This window comes from Balaenoptera borealis (genome assembly GCF_965194805.1).
Source record: "Balaenoptera borealis genome assembly, chromosome: 8".
In the NCBI taxonomy this organism is placed as follows: Eukaryota; Metazoa; Chordata; class Mammalia; order Artiodactyla; family Balaenopteridae; genus Balaenoptera; species Balaenoptera borealis.
The window spans coordinates 29,925,365-29,944,757 of record NC_138865.1 but is presented as its reverse complement, the minus strand read 5'-3'; the positions used below and the strand labels follow the sequence as shown (position 1 = coordinate 29,944,757).

The 19,393-nt window shown below is 36.9% G+C and overlaps 1 pseudogene across 19 annotated transcripts in view; it reads left to right on the top strand.

The window, feature by feature from the left end:
* The window catches only part of LOC309634345 (nocturnin pseudogene), a 100,445-nt pseudogene that overhangs the window by 15,211 nt on the left and 65,841 nt on the right, over positions 1 to 19,393 (top strand). For 6 of the 19 annotated variants that reach the window (XR_014249555.1, XR_014249556.1, XR_014249557.1 and 3 more), the window contains exon 2: positions 207 to 263. The exons of 1 other annotated variant lie outside the window; for it this stretch is intronic. The product of XR_014249555.1 is annotated as a nocturnin pseudogene (transcript). 12 more of the 19 variants (XR_014249567.1, XR_014249568.1, XR_014249569.1 and 9 more) reach the window with 5 other exon arrangements.

Below are 19,393 nucleotides of genomic sequence, written 5' to 3'. Positions count from 1 at the left end.
AGGCGGGGCCGGCGGAGAAGCGCGACCTTTGACCCGCGGCGGGGCTCCGTGGGAGGCGGCGGGCGGAAGTGCGGGCAGCGGGTGGCCATGGAGGTAACGCGTGATCCCGGGGGCCGAGGGACCACCGCCCCTCCCCGCCTGCCCTCCCCGCCCGCCGGGGTCCGCACAGCCGCATGTGACCGGCTGGCTTTCGTTGTGTTTTGCAGGAGCCTGTTCACGACGGGGTGGCCTCGCCGGCCGCTCCTGGGACCGGGAAATCCAAGGTAAAGAGACGCCGGAGCGGCGGGTCCTGCCGGGAGGGGAGGGGGCTCCCTGGGGGACAGCTTTCCTCCGGGCTCTCGGCCTGAGCTGTCGCGGTCGCGCGTTTAGTCCCTCCTCTCGGAGCTCCCTGGTGTGAAGCCTGAGTTCGTCTCCTTGCCGCCCCGCTCAGCGCTGCTGAGAGATTCCGCAGTTTCCCAACGTTAGACGAAGCCGTCTGGTTTGTGAGGTCCGAGCGGTGGGCTGGCGTCCCGGGCTCGGCTCTGCTGGCGCCTCCGCTGATGTGAGCACAGGTCACCGCTGGGGCCCTGAACGGGCGCCCAGGAGTTGGGGACTTGCCGCCGAGGTTTATTGTTTCAAGCTGACTTTGAGCGCCCCTTGCTTTTGTTGTTTTGTTTTGTTTTTTCTTCTTTTCAAAGAGTTTCTTACTGATTTCTTCAAAGGAAATCAGGAAACTCTACATGTTTAGATAAAGTTCTATCTATATCATAAGACCCAGGACTTCAGATGAAAAAGGTTTTATAGATAATCCTCCTCCTCTTGAAATATTTATAATAATCCAGGACATACCTTCTGGTCAATAATATCATCTAGATAAATACTATTTTTAGTTTTTATTACTTATTCAGTACCTATGGAGTATTACATAATGCAGTGTAGTCCAATTTATATATGAAATACAAATTTAAATAACAGAATTTGGTGTATAGTGCACCTTTATTTCTTTTAAACATAGACATATTTTAAGAGGTGAACTTTATCAACTTTACATGGACATATCTTTTTGGAAGTGGAGTATTAAGTTTGAATAGAATAAAGGTTTACAAATGGATATTGGCTAATATATGCATTTATATATATATACATATGTTATGAAAATAATTTTGTTTTATTCTCTAAAACATCACATACATGTTTTCACCCTGGGAATCGTTCCTATGTAAGTCAGTGCCTTAAAATATATATGCTAATAAACAATATTCAATCTGCTACAAAAATAATTTAGTTAAATTTTTAAATGAACTTACCTTCTAGTTACATCATTTCAATATTTATAGATTATAGGAATGAAGTACAGGAAACTGAATTTTACCTTATAGGGAACTTGCATTCAGGAGCACCATCAATTTGAGCCTGCAATGATTGTGCAAATATGTCTAAGAAAAGAAGCATGCACTTAGATGCAGAAATTCTTCCATCTTACAGCTTACAGTGTTTAAGAAGTTGATCTATATGCATATATAATAAGAAAGCTTTTAAAAATATGCCTTTGAAATTCAGTTGTTTATACAAATATTTTTAGAACAGTAAGTTTGAAGAATATGACAAGAATTTAGAGCACCAAAGTGTTTTGTTTTGTTTTTTAATTGCCAGGTGGTTAAACATCTTTGTCATAAAGCTACAGTAAGGGCACTCATGTGAAATGTACATGTGTGAGGTGTAAGAAGGGATCTCCTCTCTTGGTTACACTATTGCCAATAGCTATTTCAGTCTAGTGAATTCAAACATAATTGGTGGATGCTCCAAGCTTAGAGTCCAAAATCATCCACATGTTTTTGATTTAAATCTCCCAAGATCTTAGATAATACTAAAACAAGGGTGGGAAGATGTTATATGGAGAACAAATGGAGCACAAGTACAATGAAATGTGATTTTTCACTTGATGAAACAGAGGTGAATTAGAAACTATAGAAGAGAGTGTACAAAATACCCCAAATAACAGCGATCTAAAGTCCCTATTAAAAGCTAGCTTTTCATAGGATATTTTAAAAGAATCAGAAGAAATCATTTTTTTTGGTTTTAGTTCTTCAGCCTTTTTTTTTTGTTGTTGTTCCTCTGTATGTGTTGTGTCTTTTATTTTCTGGATATTTTAAAGATTTTCTCCTTATCTTTACTCATCAGTAATCTGAGTATGATGTGCCCAGGCTTGGTTTTCTTTGTATTGATATTTATCATGTTTGGGGTTTTCTTTTTTTTTTTTTTAATTAATTAATTAATTTATTGATTTGTGGCTGTGTTGGGTCTTCGTTTCTGTGCGAGGGCTTTCTCTAGCTGCGGTGAGCGGGGGCCACTCTTCATCGCGGTGCGCGGGCCTCTTATTATCGTGGCCTCTCTTGTTGCGGAGCACAGGCTCCAGACGCGCAGGCTCAGTAATTGTGGCTCACGGGCCTGGCTGCTCCGCGGCATGTGGGATCTTCCCAGACCAGGGCTCGAACCCGTGTCCCCTGCATTAGCAGGCAGAGTGTCAACCACTGTGCCACCAGGGAAGCCCCCGAGTTCTTCAGCTTTTTTATAAGATAGCCTCAATTTAAAATAATTACACTCATTAGTTTCACTCAGTAAGAGAATGCAATTCTATGCAATCGGTTTGTCAGACATATATCACAAAATAAAACAACCGAATAAAAGAATTGAGCATCCCTTCTCCAAACCGTCTTCCTCTCTGTTGCTCTCATGTTCCCTCTTTCTAACACCTAATTTCTATCCGTGGCAAGCCCTCCACCTCGGGTGACGCTTACTGTGTGAGTCCCCATAAACCAGACGTCCATCTGTTCTTTCTTTCTTTCGATTACTTCCGATGATAAAGCCACTCCTCTGTTACTGAGGTGGTGGCAACAATGGATATTTGTAGTGCGCTCCATCTTTTGTATGCCCTTCATTGAAGGCTGCTGAGTTGGTAGCTTCACGCAGGAGGATGCACTCTTCGGCATTTGTACGTGTGTGTTTGGGGAAGAGGGTTTTGTCATCGTTTTCATTCAAAAAGAAATGCTGACAGCTTCACTCCAAATGAGTAGTGTATACTTTTCCATGTCATCAATATTGACATTTGGAAATCGTATTCGTTAGTCCGTGATCTGGAAGGAAACTCTTTTAATGGCTCTTGGCCCTTGCATCTGTGATTCTCTTGTCACTGAAATCTGTAAAAAATTGATATTAACTCTGAAATTTTATACTTTTAAACATTATTGACTTCCTGGGAAGAAGTCATATGTTAGAACCTTACAGCATACACTTCAGCTATAGAAAAACTATTAAGTGCTGTTTATTTAATTTAATAACACAGATCTAGGCCATTGAATTTTTTAGCCAGATTTATTAAGATATAATTCACATATGATTATAACTCATCCATTTAGAGTGTAAAATTCAGTCGTTTTTAGTATATTCACAGATATGTGCAATGATCACGACGGTTAATTTTAAAACATTTTTGTCACCTCAAGAAGAAATCCCATACCTATCACCCTACTATCCCCACAAGCCTCCTAGCCCTAAGCAATCACTTACTGCATTTTTGTTAAATCTCTAAAACCTTCATGAATCAGCACTTTGCTACAAATCTACAACTCTCTCTGCCACTATTTCTTTAATTAGAAACTTTTTTTGGAGCAGTGTTTGGTTTACAGAAATATTAAGCAGATATAGAGATTCCATTTATTCTATTCTCCTGCCAACGCCCCATTCCCTTTTCCCCAATTATTAACATCTTGCATTAGTGGTACATTTTTACAATTGATGAACCAATACTGATATATTGTTGTTAATTAAGTTTTACATTAGAGTTCACTATTTGTGTTGTACGTTCTATAGGTTTGGATAAATGTATGATGACATGTATTGACCATTACAATCTCATACATAATAGTTTCACTGCCCTAAAAATTCTTGTAATCTACCTGTTCGTCATTCCTCTCTTGTCCCTAATTCCTGGCAACCCCTAATCTTTTTAGTGTCTCCATAGTTTTGCCTCTTCCAGAGTGTTGTAGAGTTGGAAGATTTTCTTCCATGTTATCTTCCAGAAGTTTTATAGCTTTGTGTTTTATATTTAGATCTGTGCTCTATTTTCACTTAATGTTCGTGAAAGGTGTAAGGTTTGTTTCTAAATTCACTTTTTTTTTGCATGTGGATGTCTAGTTATTCCAACATTGTTTGTTGAAAAGACTATCTTTGTTCATCATATTGCCTCTGTTCCTTTGTCAAAATCAGTTGACTGTATATGTCTTGGTCTGTTTCTGGGCTTTCTATTCAGTTCTATTGATCTATTTGTCTATTCTTTTGCCCATACCACACTGTCTTGATTACTGTTAACTTTATAGTAAGTCTTGATTTTGGGTAATGTTAATCCTCCAACTTTGTTCTCTCCCTTCAATAATGTGTCAGCCATTCTGGGTTTTGACAGACTTTAGAATCAGTTTGTGAGTATCCACAAGATCACTTGGGATTTTGATTGGGATTAATTAAATCTGCAGATCAAGTTGGGAAGAACTGACATCTTAACAATTTTGATCATCCTATACATGAACATGTAGTATCTCTCCATTTATTTAAATTATTTGATTTCTTTCATCACAGGTTTGTAGTTTTTCCTCATATAGATATTACACATATTGTCTTCGACTTATACCTAAGTATTTCATTTTTGGGTGTTAATGTAAATGATATTGTGTTTTTAATTTCAAAACCCAGTTGTACACTGCTGGTGTACAGGGAAGCAATTAATTTGTATATGTGAAAAATGTATCCTGCAACCTTGCTATAATTGCTTATTAGTTCTCAAAGTTTTTTGTTGATTCTGTGAGATTTCCTACATAGATGATCATGTCATCTACAAAAACAGTTTGATTTCTTCCTTTCCAATTTATATACTTTTAATTTCCTTTTTTTGTCTAATTATATTAGCTGTGAATTCTAGGACAATGTTGAAAAAATGTGTTAAGAGGCGATATCCTTGCCTTGTTCTTTTTTATTTATTTATTTATGTTTGGCTGTGTTGGGTCTACGTTTCTGTACGAGGGCTTTCTCCAGTTGCGGCAAGCGGGGGCCACTCTTCATCGCGGTGCGTGGGCCCCTCGCTATCGTTGCCTCTGTTGTTGCGGAGCACAGGCTCCAGGTGCGCAGGCTCAGTAGTTGTGGCTCACGGGCCTGGCTGCTCCGCGGCATGTGGGATCTTCCCAGACCAGGGCTCGAGCCCGTGTCCCCTGCATCGGCAGGCAGATTCTCAACCACTGCGCCACCAGGGAAGCCCCCTTGCCTTGTTTTTTTTTTTTTTAAATTTTATTTATTTATTTATTTATTTATTTATGGCTGTGCTGGGTCCTCACTTCTGTGCGAGGGCCCCCCCCGGCCGCGGCAAGCGGGGGCCACCCTTCATCGCGGCGCGCGGGCCTCCCACCACCGCAGCCTCTCCCGCCGCGGAGCACAGGCTCCAGACGCGCAGGCCCAGCTATTGTGGCTCACGGGCCCAGTCGCTCCGCGGCACGCGGGATCCTCCCAGACCAGGGCTCGAACCCATATCCCCTGCATTAGCAGGCAGATTCTCAACCACTGCGCCACCAGGTAAGCCCCCTTGCCTTGTTCTTAATCTTACTGAGAAAGCATCTAGTTTCTCACTAATAAATATTATATTAGCTGTAGGTGTTTTGTAAATTCTCATTATTAAGTTGCAGTAGTTCCCTTCTATTTCTAGTTTACTGAACGTTTTTGTCATGAATGAATGCTGGATTTGTCAAATGCTTTTTCTGTATCTATTAATAGGACCATATAGTTTTTCTTCTTTAACCTGTTAATATGATGAATTACACTAGTTGGTTTTCTTATGTTGAACCAGCCTTGTATACCTGGAATAAATCCCACTTGCCCATGGTGTATAATTCTGTTCATACATAGTTGGATTTGATTGACTAATATTTTGTTCAGGATTTTTGCAACTATATTCATTTGTCTGAATTTTTCCTTTTTTTGGTAATGCTTTGTATGCTTTTGGTGTTAGGATAATGCTGGTTTCATAGAATGAGTTAGAAAGTATTCATTCTAGTTCTATTTTTAGAGAATAAGCATACATTTTCCCTAAAATATTTGTTAAAATTCACCAGTGAACCAATCTGGCCCCAGTGCTTTCTTTTCGGCAGGTTATTAATTATAGTTTCAAATCCTTTAATAGATACAGGCCTATTGAGATTGTCTGTTTCTCCGTGTGTAATTTTGGTGCTGGAACAACTGGACAGCTACATGCAAAAAAAAAAAAAAATGAATCTAGACAAAGACCTTAGACTTTTCATATACATTAAATGGATCATAGAACTCAATATAAAATGCAACCGGACTTCATTAAAATAAAATAATCATAAAGTAAAATGTAATGCCCCCGGTAAGCCTTTTGAGATTCTTAAATCATGTGTTTCTCCCTAATTATGCCTTAATTTCACCTGGTTTATACCTCTGCAATATTTATAAAAGAAATCTTGCATGTTATATGTACATGCCTATCAACTCCATTGGACTGTGACCTCGTTGAGGGCTGGTAGGATGTGTCATTCATCTTTGGTGCCAGTTCAACATTTGTTCTGGTACAAAATAGTAAGTAGAACATATCCTTTGAATTGAACAATGCAGAGTTTTTGTTAACTTAAAATTCAGTTTCACAGGCCTACAATTACTAAACGGTATAGGGACACAAAACTCTTTATAACTAAAACATTCACGAGTCCATTTATGAAATCAGTGTCCTCTCAGCTCTCCTTTGCTCATCGTAGTGGAATTGATCCCCACCCACCAGGTCAGCTGTTTGATTAGTTCTTTTTGATAAGGGAATGGTGCCAATAACCACTAATCAAAACAATTGCAATGAAGTTGATTGCAAGGGAAATAGTCCCATCAAAGGAGTATGATTAGACTTGATAAAAGAGGGGCAAAGGGAAGGGAGAAGGCAAAGCAGAAGTGTACAAGCAATCTCCCCAAGTAAGGGGGAAGACCAAAAAGAAGGAAGAGTGGGGCAGTGGTGGAGGTTCTCCCCAGGGTTCTCTCCAGGCAGACAGCGGGAACAAGCAGGGCAGGGAGGTGGTGGTGAGTAAGGACACCTCAGTGTTGTAGGTGTAAGGACACCTACAGTATGGAGCTGCAGGCTTAAACTTTCCAGAATAAATCTCAGCTTTGGATAGGAGCCTGTTATCAGACCCACCCTCAAATCACTAGGCACTAACTATCCTATGGAAAAGGGCAGAGTCCAAAATTTTGATTAAAAATAATATATGAGCTTAAAACAAATATAAGCCTACATATTTTTAACAGAGAAACTTAACATATCTACTAGATATTGGGAAATCTGAGCTCTTATGAACCCAAATAAAAGCAGGGAAAAGATAGCAGAGATACTGTTTGAAAGTGACCAGTTTTTTTGGTGTGTATGTCCATGCAGGTAGCCCTTATTACTTTGTGTGCCCATGGTTTGTTGACTGGTGCACATTGTGCTACTCACAATTGCTCCTTGTCAAAGTATCATTTTCATAAATTAAACTCATGACTCTCATGCAAATGTAAAATGAGTATATGGCACAGATTTAATGAACCCATTAATAAGAGAACTGGCATGATGGTAGTGCTGATTCAAAAGAACTAAATGGGGTAGAAGCTTTTCGAGTAGCTGGAAGAATTCTTAAATAGGATTACTGATTTTAGAGAAAAAATAGCTAATGTTCTGTAGGGAAAATCAGCTAACATTCTGAATTTTGGAAATTGTATTTTTCATCAGAAAGGAATCATTTGCATCCCTACTGAACAGACATTATTTGTATTGCTATCTGACAGAAATCAAGGTACAAATTAACATCAACCCCTTCAGAATTACAGCATACCTTTATCAATAGTAAATAACAAGTTACACAAAGATGCAAAGGTACATGCCTAGAGATTCAGATAATCCGCAGGCAGGCCTGATAATCAAACCCTAGCATAACTAAGAAAGAACAGGCAAAAGTCTCTTTAGTTTTTTTCAGGCTTTTGGATAATTTTCCTTAACACCATTTTACAAAGGTTTTTCTCTTCCGTATCTTACTGATGTCAAGGAGACTAGAATTACTGGGAAGGGTATTCTCAGATATAGTATCAAGTTATCCCATTGTAAAAAATACCAAAAACCAGAGTTACAGAAAGATAGAGAAGATGAAAAGGCAGAGGGCTATGTACCAGATGAAGGAACAAGAAAAAACCCCAGAAAAACAACTAAATGAAGTGGAGATAGGCAACCTTCCAGAAAAAGAATTCAGAATAATGATAGTGAAGATGATCCAGGACCTTGGAATAAGAATGGAGGCAAAGATTGAGAAGATGCAAGAAATGATTAACAAAGACCTAGAAGAATTAAAGAACAAACAAACAGAGATGACCAATACAATAACTGAAATGAAAACTACACTAGAAGGAATCAATAGCAGAATAACTGAGGCAGAAGAACGGATAAGTGACCTGGAAGACAGAATGATGGAATTCACTGCTGCGGAACAGACTAAAGAAAAAAGAATGAAAAGAAATGAAGACAGCCTAAGAGACCTCTGGGACAACATTAAACGCAACAACATTCGCATCATAGGGGTCCCAGAAGGAGAAGAGAGAGAGAAAGGACCAGAGAAAATATTTGAAGAGATTATAGTAGAAAACTTCCCTAACATGGGACAGGAAATAGCCACCCAAGTCCAGGAAGCGCAGAGAGTCCCATACAGAATAAACCCAAGGAGAAACACGCCGAGACACATAGTAATCAAAGTGGCAAAAATTAAAGACAAAAAAAATTATTGAAAGCAGCAAGGGAAAAACGACAAATAACATACAAGGGAACTCCCATAAGGTTAACAGCTGATTTCTCAGCAGAAACTCTGCAAGCCAGAAGGGAGTGGCATGATATACTTAAAGTGATGAAAGGGAAGAACCTACACCCAAGATTACTCTACCCGGCAAGGATCTCATTTAGATTTGATGGAGAAATCAAAAGCTTTACAGACAAGCAAAAGCTAAGAGAATTCAGCACCACCAAACCAGCTCTACAACAAATGCTAAAGGAACTTCTCTAAGTGGGAAACACAAGAGAAGAAAAGGACCTACAAAAACAAACCCAAAACAATTAAGAAAATGGTCATAGGAACATACATATCGATAATTACCTTAAACGTGAATGGATTAAATGCCCCAACCAAAAGACATAGACTGGCTGAATGGATACAAAAACAAGACCCATATATATGCTGTCTACAAGAGACCCACTTTAGACCTAGGGACACATACAGACTGAAAGTGAGGGGATGGAAAAAGATATTCCATGCAAATGGAAATCAAAAGACAGCTGGAGTAGCTATACTCATATCAGATAAAATAGACTTTAAAATAAAGAATGTTACAAGAGACAAGGAAGGACACTACATAATGATCCAGGGATCAATCCATGAAGAAGATATAACAATTATAAATATATATGCACCCAACATAGGAGCACCTCAATACATAAGGCAACTGCTAACAGCTATAAAAGAGGAAATCGACAGTAACACAATAATAGTGGGGGACTTTAACACCTCACTTACACCAATGGACAGATCATCCAAAATGAAAATAAATAAGGAAACAGAAGCTTTAAATGACACAATAGACCAGATAGATTTAATTGATATATATAGGACATTCCATCCAAAAACAGCAGATTACACGTTCTTCTCAAGTGCACACGGAACATTCTCCAAGATAGATCACATCTTGGGTCACAAATCAAGCCTCAGTAAATTTAAGAAAATTGAAATCATATCAAGCATCTTTTCTGACCACAACGCTATGAGATTAGAAATGAATTACAGGGAAAAAAACGTAAAAAGGACAAACACATGGAGGCTAAACAATACGTTACTAAATAACCAAGAGATCACTGAAGAAATCAAAGAGGAAATAAAAAAATACCTAGAGACAAATGACAATGAAAACACGACGACCCAAAACCTATGGGATGCAGCAAAAGCGGTTCTAAGAGGGAAGTTTATAGCTATACAAGCCTACCTAAAGAAACAAGAAAAATCTCAAGTAAACAATCTAACCTTACACCTAAAGAAACTAGAGAAAGAAGAACAAACAAAACCCAAAGTTAGCAGAAGGAAAGAAATCATAAAGATCAGAGCAGAAATAAATGAAATAGAAACAAAGAAAACAATAGCAAAGATCAATAAATCTAAAAGGTGGTTCTTTGAGAAGATAAACAAAATTGATAAGCCATTAGCCAGACTCATCAAGAAAAAGAGGGAGAGGACTCAAATCAATAAAATCAGAAATGAAAAAGGAGAAGTTACAACAGACACCGCAGAAATACAAAGCATCCTAAGAGACTACTACAAGCAACTTTATGCCAATAAAATGGACAACCTGGAAGAAATGGACAAATTCTTAGAAAGGTATAACCTTCCAAGACTGAACCAGGAAGAAACAGAAACTATGAACAGACCAATCACAAGTAATGAAATTGAAACTGTGATTAAAAATCTTCCAACAAACAAAAGTCCAGCACCAGATGGCTTCACAGGTGAATTCTATCAAACATTTAGAGAAGAGCTGACACCCATCCTTCTCAAACTCTTCCAAAAAATTGCAGAGGAAGGAACACTCCCAAACTCATTCTATGAGGCCACCATCACCCTGATACCAAAACCAGACAAAGACACTACAAAAAAAGAAAATTACAGACCAATATCACTGATGAATATAGATGCAAAAATCCTCAACAAAATACTAGCAAACAGAATCCAACAACACATTAAAAGGATCATACACCACGATCAAGTGGGATTTATCCCAGGGATGCAAGGATTCTTCAATATACGCAAATCAATCAATGTGATACACCATATTAACAAATTGAAGAAGAAAAACCATATGATCATCTCAATAGATGCAGAAAAAGCTTTTGACAAAATTCAACACCCATTTCTGATAAAAACTCTCCAGAAAGTGGGCATAGAGGGAACCTACCTCAACATAATAAAGGCCATATATGACAAACCCACAGCAAACATCATTCACAATGGTGAAAAACTGAAAGCATTTCCTCTAAGATCAGGAACGAGACAAGGATGTCCACTCTCACCACTATTATTCAACATAGTTTTGGAAGTCCTAGCCACGGCAATCAGAGAAGAAAAAGAAATAAAAGGAATACAAATTGGAAAAGAAGAAGTAAAACTGTCACTGTTTGCGGATGACATGATACTACACATAGAGAATCCTAAAACTGCCACCAGAAAACTGCTAGAGCTAATTAATGAATATGGTAAAGTTGCAGGATACAAAATTAATGCACAGAAATCTCTTGCATTCCTATACACTAATGATGAAAAATCTGAAAGAGAAATTATGGAAACACTCCCATTTACCATTGCAACAAAAAGAATAAAATACCTAGGAATAAACCTACCTAGGGAGACAAAAGACCTGTACGCAGAAAACTATAAGACACTGATGAAAGAAATTAAAGATGATACCAACACATGGAGAGATATACCAGGTTCTTGGATTGGAAGAATCAACATTGTGAAAATGAGTATACTACCCAAAGCAATCTACAGATTCAATGCAATCCCTATCAAATTACCAATGGCATTTTTTATGGAGCTAGAACAAATCATCTTAAAATTTGTATGGAGACACAAAAGACCCCGAATAGCCGAAGCAGTCTTGAGGGAAAAAAATGGAGCTGGAGGAATCAGACTCCCTGACTTCAGACTATACTACAAAGCTACATTAATCAAGACAATATGGTACTGGCACAAAAACAGAAACATAGATCAATGGAACAAGATAGAAAGCCCACAGATTAACCCACGCACCTATGGTCAACTAATCTATGACAAAGGAGGCAAAGATATACAATGGAGAAAAGACAGTCTCTTCAATAAGTGGTGCTGGGAAAACTGGACAGCTACATGTAAAAGAATGAAATTAGAATACTCCCTAACACCATACACAAAAATAAACTCAAAATGGATTAGAGACCTAAATATAAGACTGGACACTATAAAACTCTTAGAGGAAAACATAGGAAGAACACTCTTTGACATAAATCACAGCAAGATCTTTTTTGATCCACCTCCTAGAGTAATGGAAATAAAAACAAAAATAAACAAGTGGGACCTAATGAAACTTCAAAGCTTTTGCACAGCAAAGGAAACCATAAACAAGACGAAAAGACAACCCTCAGAATGGGAGAAAATATTTGCAAATGAATCAACGGACAAAGGATTAATCTCCAAAATATATAAACAGCTCATTCACCTCAATATTAAAGAAACAAACACCCTAATCCAAAAATGGGCAGAAGACCTAAATAGACATTTCTCCAAAGAAGACATACAGATGGCCACAAAGCACATGAAAAGATGCTCAACATCACTAATTATTAGAGAAATGCAAATCAAAACTACAATGAGGTATCACCTCACTCCTGTTAGAATGGGCATCATCAGAAAATCTACAAACAACAAATGCTGGAGAGGGTGTGGTGAAAAGGGAACCCCCTTGCACTGTTGGTGGGAATGTAAATTGATACAGCCACTATGGAGAACAATATGGAGGTTCCTTAAAAAACTAAAAATAGAATTACCATATGACCCAGCAATCCCACTACTGGGCATATACCCAGAGAAAACCGTAATTCAAAAAGACACATGCACCCAAATGTTCATTGCAGCACTATTTACAATAGCCAGGTCATGGAAGCAACCTAAATGCCCATCAACAGACGAATGGATAAAGAAGTTGTGGTACATATATACAATGGAATATTACTCAGCCATAAAAAGGAACGAAATTGAGTCATTTGTTGAGACGTGGATGGATCTAGAGACTGTCATACAGAGTGAAGTAAGTCAGAAAGAGAAAAACAAATATCGTATATTAATGCATGTATGCGGAACTTAGAAAAATGGTACAGATGAGCCAGTTTGCAGGGCAGAAGTTGAGACACAGATGTAGAGAATGGACATATGGACACCAAGGGGGGAAAACTGCGGTGGGGTGGGGATGGTGGTGTGCTGAATTGGGCGATCGGGATTGACATGTATACACTGATGTGTATAAAACTGATGCCTAATAAGAACCTGCAATATAAAAAAACAAACAAAACAACTAATACTAAACTTTCATTGGGTTATTTGTATGGAAATATGTTAATATAAATGTTTCAGACATTACATGAAATTTCTAAAAATCTTATATTTGTATTTGTATGGAAATATGTATGGAAATATGTTAATATAAATGTTTCAGACATTACATGAAATTTCTAAAAATCTTATATTTGTATTTGTATGGAAATATGTATGGAAATATGTTAATATAAATGTTTCAGACATTACATGAAATTTCTAAAAATCTTGTATTTGTATGGAAATATGTATGGAAATATGTTAATATAAATGTTTCAGACATTACATGAAATTTCTAAAAATCTTATATTTGTATCTGTATGGAAATATGTATGGAAATATGTTAATATAAATGTTTCAGACATTACATGAAATTTCTAAAAATCTTATATTTGTATCTGTATGGAAATATGTATGGAAATATGTTAATATAAATGTTTCAGACATTTAAAAAAAGAAAAAAAAAAAAAAAACCAAAAAACTAATCTTGAAGCTATCCACATGATTAAAGAAAAACTATACAATTTTGAGTGAGAGCAGAAACTGCTCTTAGAAAGCATAGTATTAGTGAGTTCTTACAGGCTCCCAGGTAGCTACATCATCAGAGAGAAGGAAACACCAGAAGAGGTATTTTACCCATGTTTGGTCAATACGAGGGAGTGCAGAATTGCTTTTGGCACAGTCTAGAGGCTGACATTGATACCATGCCAGAGACCCGTAAGCATGTTGTGCTTTCTCAAAGGTCTTCTCTGTGAGCTGAGCTGCCTTCGAACTTAGAACATGAATTGTATGGTTTTACCTTGAACAAGATTCTGGAAATAGTTTATAAAATAATATCTGCATATAGGCCTCACCTTGGAGAGAGCTCATGACATTCCTGGGCACTGCAGTGCTACCAGATACCATGAGAAATAGAGGCAGGACAAGAATACCAAGGGAGGGTTGCTCAGCATAGATGACTGATGTGACCATTGTGATGATCTGACCAACTCCAAAGTTCATTCCCATGTCACCACTAAAACATTTTTTCCCCTTCATTGCTGATGTCTGAGAGGAAATTTCTTTCCTCTACCCTCTTAGGTTTATTCGTAGGGGCCTGCAAAGTAAACTGACAAACGACAGAATAATGGAAGAAAAAACATAAATTATTTTAATTAATATTTTCTGTGTGAAAGAGTCCAACAGGAAGGAAGTGAAACTGAAAGAAGTAGTTAGACTTGGGGGCTTAGATTCCATTTTTAAGAAAGGAAAGGGGGTTTGGAGGAAAGTGAGTAGGAAATATATGGGGAACCTGATGGGAGATAAGCGCTATTTTCATAAGGTTTGTTTATGTAGACTCACCTCAGTGCCCATTCTCCACCTTTGGTGACAAGAGTCACTCTCTTCTTCCTGGTTCGGGAGAGGGGGGCCCCGGTCTCAGGGAAAATTCATGCCCTGCTTTTAGGGAGAAAAGGGGAGGGAAGATTTCTTCCTGCATCTGCTGATTTTCAATTGCTTTCAGCTCAAAACCATATTTATGCCAAAGTGGCATTTTCTGAGGTGGCTTTTTTTTTTTTTAATTTATTTATTTTTCGCTGTGTTGGGTCTTCGTTTCTGTGTGAGGGCTTTCTCCAGTTGTGGCAAGTGGGGGCCACTCTTCATCGCGGTGCGCGGGCCTCTTATTATCGTGGCCTCTCTTGTTGCGGAGCACAGGCTCCAGACGCGCAGGCTCAGTAGTTGTGGCTCACGGGCCCAGTTGCTCCGCGGCATGTGGGATCTTCCCAGACCAGGGTTCGAACCCATGTTCCCTGCATTGGCAGGCAGATTCTCAACCACTGCACCACCAGGGAAGCCCTCCCCAAAGATTTTTATTGTTCCTTTATAAACTTGACCTCCCACCCCTCTTTGCTCTTCCCATCAACTGACCATTAGACATGATGCCATTAGACATCAGGTTAATTTGCATAGAGAATTTTATATAAATAGAGTCGTACAGTATATATTGTTTTTTGCCTTGTTTCTTCCTCTGCATGATTATCATGTAATTAATCCACATTCTTGCACTTATCTATAATGTATTTTTTTTTATTATCGACTATTCTACTATATGGATTTACCACAATTTGTTTATCCTTTCCCTTACTGATAAATATTTGTGTTGTTTCCAGGTTAGGCATTATAAATAGAACATTTGCTATCATTAATCTTTTTAATTTTAGCCATCTAACAGGTGTGTAGAAGAATACCATTGTGACTTTTGTTTGCATTTCCCTAATGACTATCATATAGAATAGCTTTTTATGTGCTAAATTGTGTTACATATATCTTTGGTAAAGTGTCTATTCAAAATTTTTGGCCACTTTTTCAAAAGGTGGGTTTTTAAATTTGTATTATTATTTTAAAAAATTAAAGTATAATGACACACAACATTATATTAGTCTCAGGTGTACACATAATGATTCAAAGTTTGTATATATTGCAAAATGATCATTGCAATAATTCTAGTTAACATCCGTCACCATACATAGTTACAAAATTGTTTTTTCTTGTATTGACAACTTTTAAGATTTACACTCTTAGCAACTTTCAAATATGCTATACAGTATTATTAACTATAGTCTCAGTGCTGTAGTTGACATTCTAATGACTTATTTATTTTATAACTGCAAGTTTGTACCTTTTGATCCCCTTTACCTATTTCATGCATACCACCATCCCCCACCTCTGGCAACCACTAATTTGTTCTCTAAATCTATAACCTTGTTTTGTTTATTTGTTTGTTTCTGTTTTCCTTAGATTCCACATATAGGTAAGATCATATGGTATTTGTCTTTCTCTATCTGACATATTTTTCTTAACATAATGCCCTCAAGGTCCATCCATGTTATCTCAAATGTCAAGATTTCTTTCTTTTTTTATGACTGAATAATATTTCATTGTGTATATATATATATATTTTTATACATTCATTCATCAGTGGACACTTTGTTTCCATATCTTGGCTATAGTAAATAATGCTGCAATGAACATGGGGGGTGCATATATCTTTTCGAGTTATTGTTTTTATTTTCTTTGTCTAAAAACCCAGAAGTGGAATTGCTGGATCCCATGGGAGTTCCAGTTTTAATTTTTTGAGTAACCTCATACTGCTTTTCACAATGGCTATACCAATTTACTTTCCCACCAAGAGTGCAGAGGGGTTCCCTTTATTCCACATTCTTGCCAATGCTTATCTCTTATGTTTTTGGTGATAGCCATACTAACAGGTGTAAAGTGATATCTCCTTGTGGTTTTGATTCCCATTTCCCAGTAATTAGTGATATTGAGCATCTTTTATGTGCTACCTGTTGGCCATTTGAATACCTTCTTTGGAAAAATGTCTTTTCAGATTCTTTGTTCATTTTTTAATTGGATTATTTGACTTTTCTGCTATTCAGTTGCATGAGTTCCTTACATATTTTGGATATTAACTCCTAATCAAATGTGTGGTTCGCAAATATTTTTTCCCATTCCATAGGTTGCCTTTTCATTTTGTTTATTATTTCCTTTGGTGCTCAGAAGCTTTTTAATTTGATATAGACTCACTTGTTTGTTTTTTATTTTGTTGCTTGTGCTTTAGGTGTCATATCCAAAAAAATCATTGCCAAGATCCTTGTGAAGAAGGATTTTTTTATGTTTTCATCTGGGAGTTTTATGGAAGCCTGGTTTCAGAGCTTACATTCAAGTCTTTAATCTATTTCGTGTTAATTTCTGTGTATGGCGGAAGACACTGGTCTTGTTTTATTCTTTTCCGTGTGGTTGTCCAGTTTCCCCAGCACCATTTCTTAAAAAGACTGTCCTTTCCCCATTGTATATTCTTGGCTCCTTTGTTACAAATTAATTTACCATATACATGTGGGTTTATTCCTGGTCTCCCTATTTTGTTCCATTAATCAATGTATCTTTTTTTTATACCAATGTATATCATAGTTTTGATTACTATAGCTTCGTAATATAATTTGAAATCAGGGAGCATGATGCCTCCAGCTTTGTTCTTCTATCTCAAGACTGGTTTGGCTATTTGGGGTCTTTTGTGATTCCATACAAATTTTAGAATTTTTTGTTCTATGCATGTGAAAAATACCATTGAAATTTTGATGAGGATTGCACTGAACCTGTAGATTGCTTTGAGTAGTATGGACATTTTAACAATATTAATTTTCCCAACCCATGAGCACAAAATATCTTTTTCTTTGTTTCCTCTTCAACTTCTTTCATTAATGTCATAGTTTTCAGTGTACAGGTCTTTCACCTCCTTGGTTAATAAAAGTGTGGGCATCCTTGTCTTGATCCTGATCTCAAAGGAAACTCTTTCAGCTTTCCACCATGGTGTATGATGTTAGCTGCGGACTTGTTATATAAGCCCTTTATTATGTTGAGCTATAGTCTCTCTATACCCATTTTGTTGAGAGTTTTTCTTAAATGAATGTTGAATTTTGTCAAGTGCTTTTTTTCTGCGTCTATTGAGATGGTCATATGATTTTTATCCTTCATTTTGTTAATGCAGTGTGTCACATTGATTGATTTGTGGATATTGAACAATCCTTGCATCCCTAGCATAAATCCCAGTTGCTCAGGTATGTGATTCTATTAATTACTGTAGAATCTTGTTTGCTAATGTCTTGTTGAGGATTTTTGCATCTATGTTTACTGTTCATCAGGGATTAAATCTTTGGGAAAGAAATGGGTGATCCAAAATGATTAGGTTATAAAACATGTTCTTATTAGATTCTTGTATTTATTTTTATTAGTCATTATATGAGCCATTTATTGATTTTATTTTTTTGGCATCCTTTTCTGGTTTTGGTATCAGGGTAACGCTGGCCGCCTAAAATGAGTTTCAAGGTGTTTCCACTTCTATTTTTTGGAAAATTTTGAAAAGGATTGGTATTAATTCTTCTTTGAATGTTTGGTAGAATTTACCAGTGAAGTCATCTGGTTCTGGACATTTTTGTTGGGATATTTTTGATCACTAATTCAATCTCTTCTTGGTTTGTTCAAATCTTATTATTGGGTTTTAAGAGTTCTTTATATGTTCTTTATAGATACCAGTTCTTTATCAAATATGTTACTTACAAGTATTTTCTCCAGTCCATGGCTCCTATTTCGATTTTCTTCACTGTGAATGCTTTTTTCAAAGAGCAGACATTTTTATCATGATGAAGTCCAGTTGATTGATTTTTTCTTTTATGTATTGTGATTTTAGTGTCATATCAAAGAAATATTTGCCTAACCCAAGGTCACAAAGATTTTCTCCTATGTTTTCTTGTAAAAGTTGTATAATTTTAGGTTTTACAATTAGGTCTACAATCCATTTTGAGCTAACTTTTGTATAAAGTGTGAGATATGAATGAAAATTTATTTTTTGTTTACACAAGGATCAAATTGCTCCAGGACTATTTGTTGAACAGACGATCTTTTCTCTACTGAGTTGCCTTTGTAGCACAAAATCAAAACTATTATATCATGAGTTTTGCCCAAACCCAGTCAGATTCCCATCTTGAAAATCCACCTTAAACCATTGGAGTTCAGACCCCTAATCTTGTAAATATGTTCCCACAACTCCTGCTTCTGATAACTGCTAAGATTCTGCCAAGGTGGTGTTCTCACTCGCTGATGGAGGTTTAAAAAACTTAGCGGTGCTTCATGGAGAGATAACCAACTGACAAATTCCAACCCAATTTGATAATTTTTTTTTTAATTGAAATAATTATTTAAGAATGTGTTTAGATAGGAGATATTATACTTTATTAGGGTTCATTTTGTCAGGTGTGATTTCACAAGGAATTTTTTTATCATAACTTAAGACTTACTGTTGTGAAAACTATTTGACAGTAGCTTTTGAAAAGCACAATTAGTCAAATTTGCACTTAAAATTATAATTCTTTTATTTTTAAATTAGAACTGTTTATCCTTTAATATTTAATAAGGGCTTCATAGGAGTGCTTCTCACTTTTATTTGTTTATTCATACAAAAATTACTTTTGGGAAACATTAGTTTGTAACACTGCAACAAGAAACTACAGGAACTATAGGACTAAAAACAGTAACATTTGGTCACAGCAACTCGTGGCAAACATAAACTACAGCTTAGAGACCACGATGGTATAGATTAAATCTTTGGGATAGAAATGAGTGATCCAAAATGCATTAGGTTATAAAACATATTC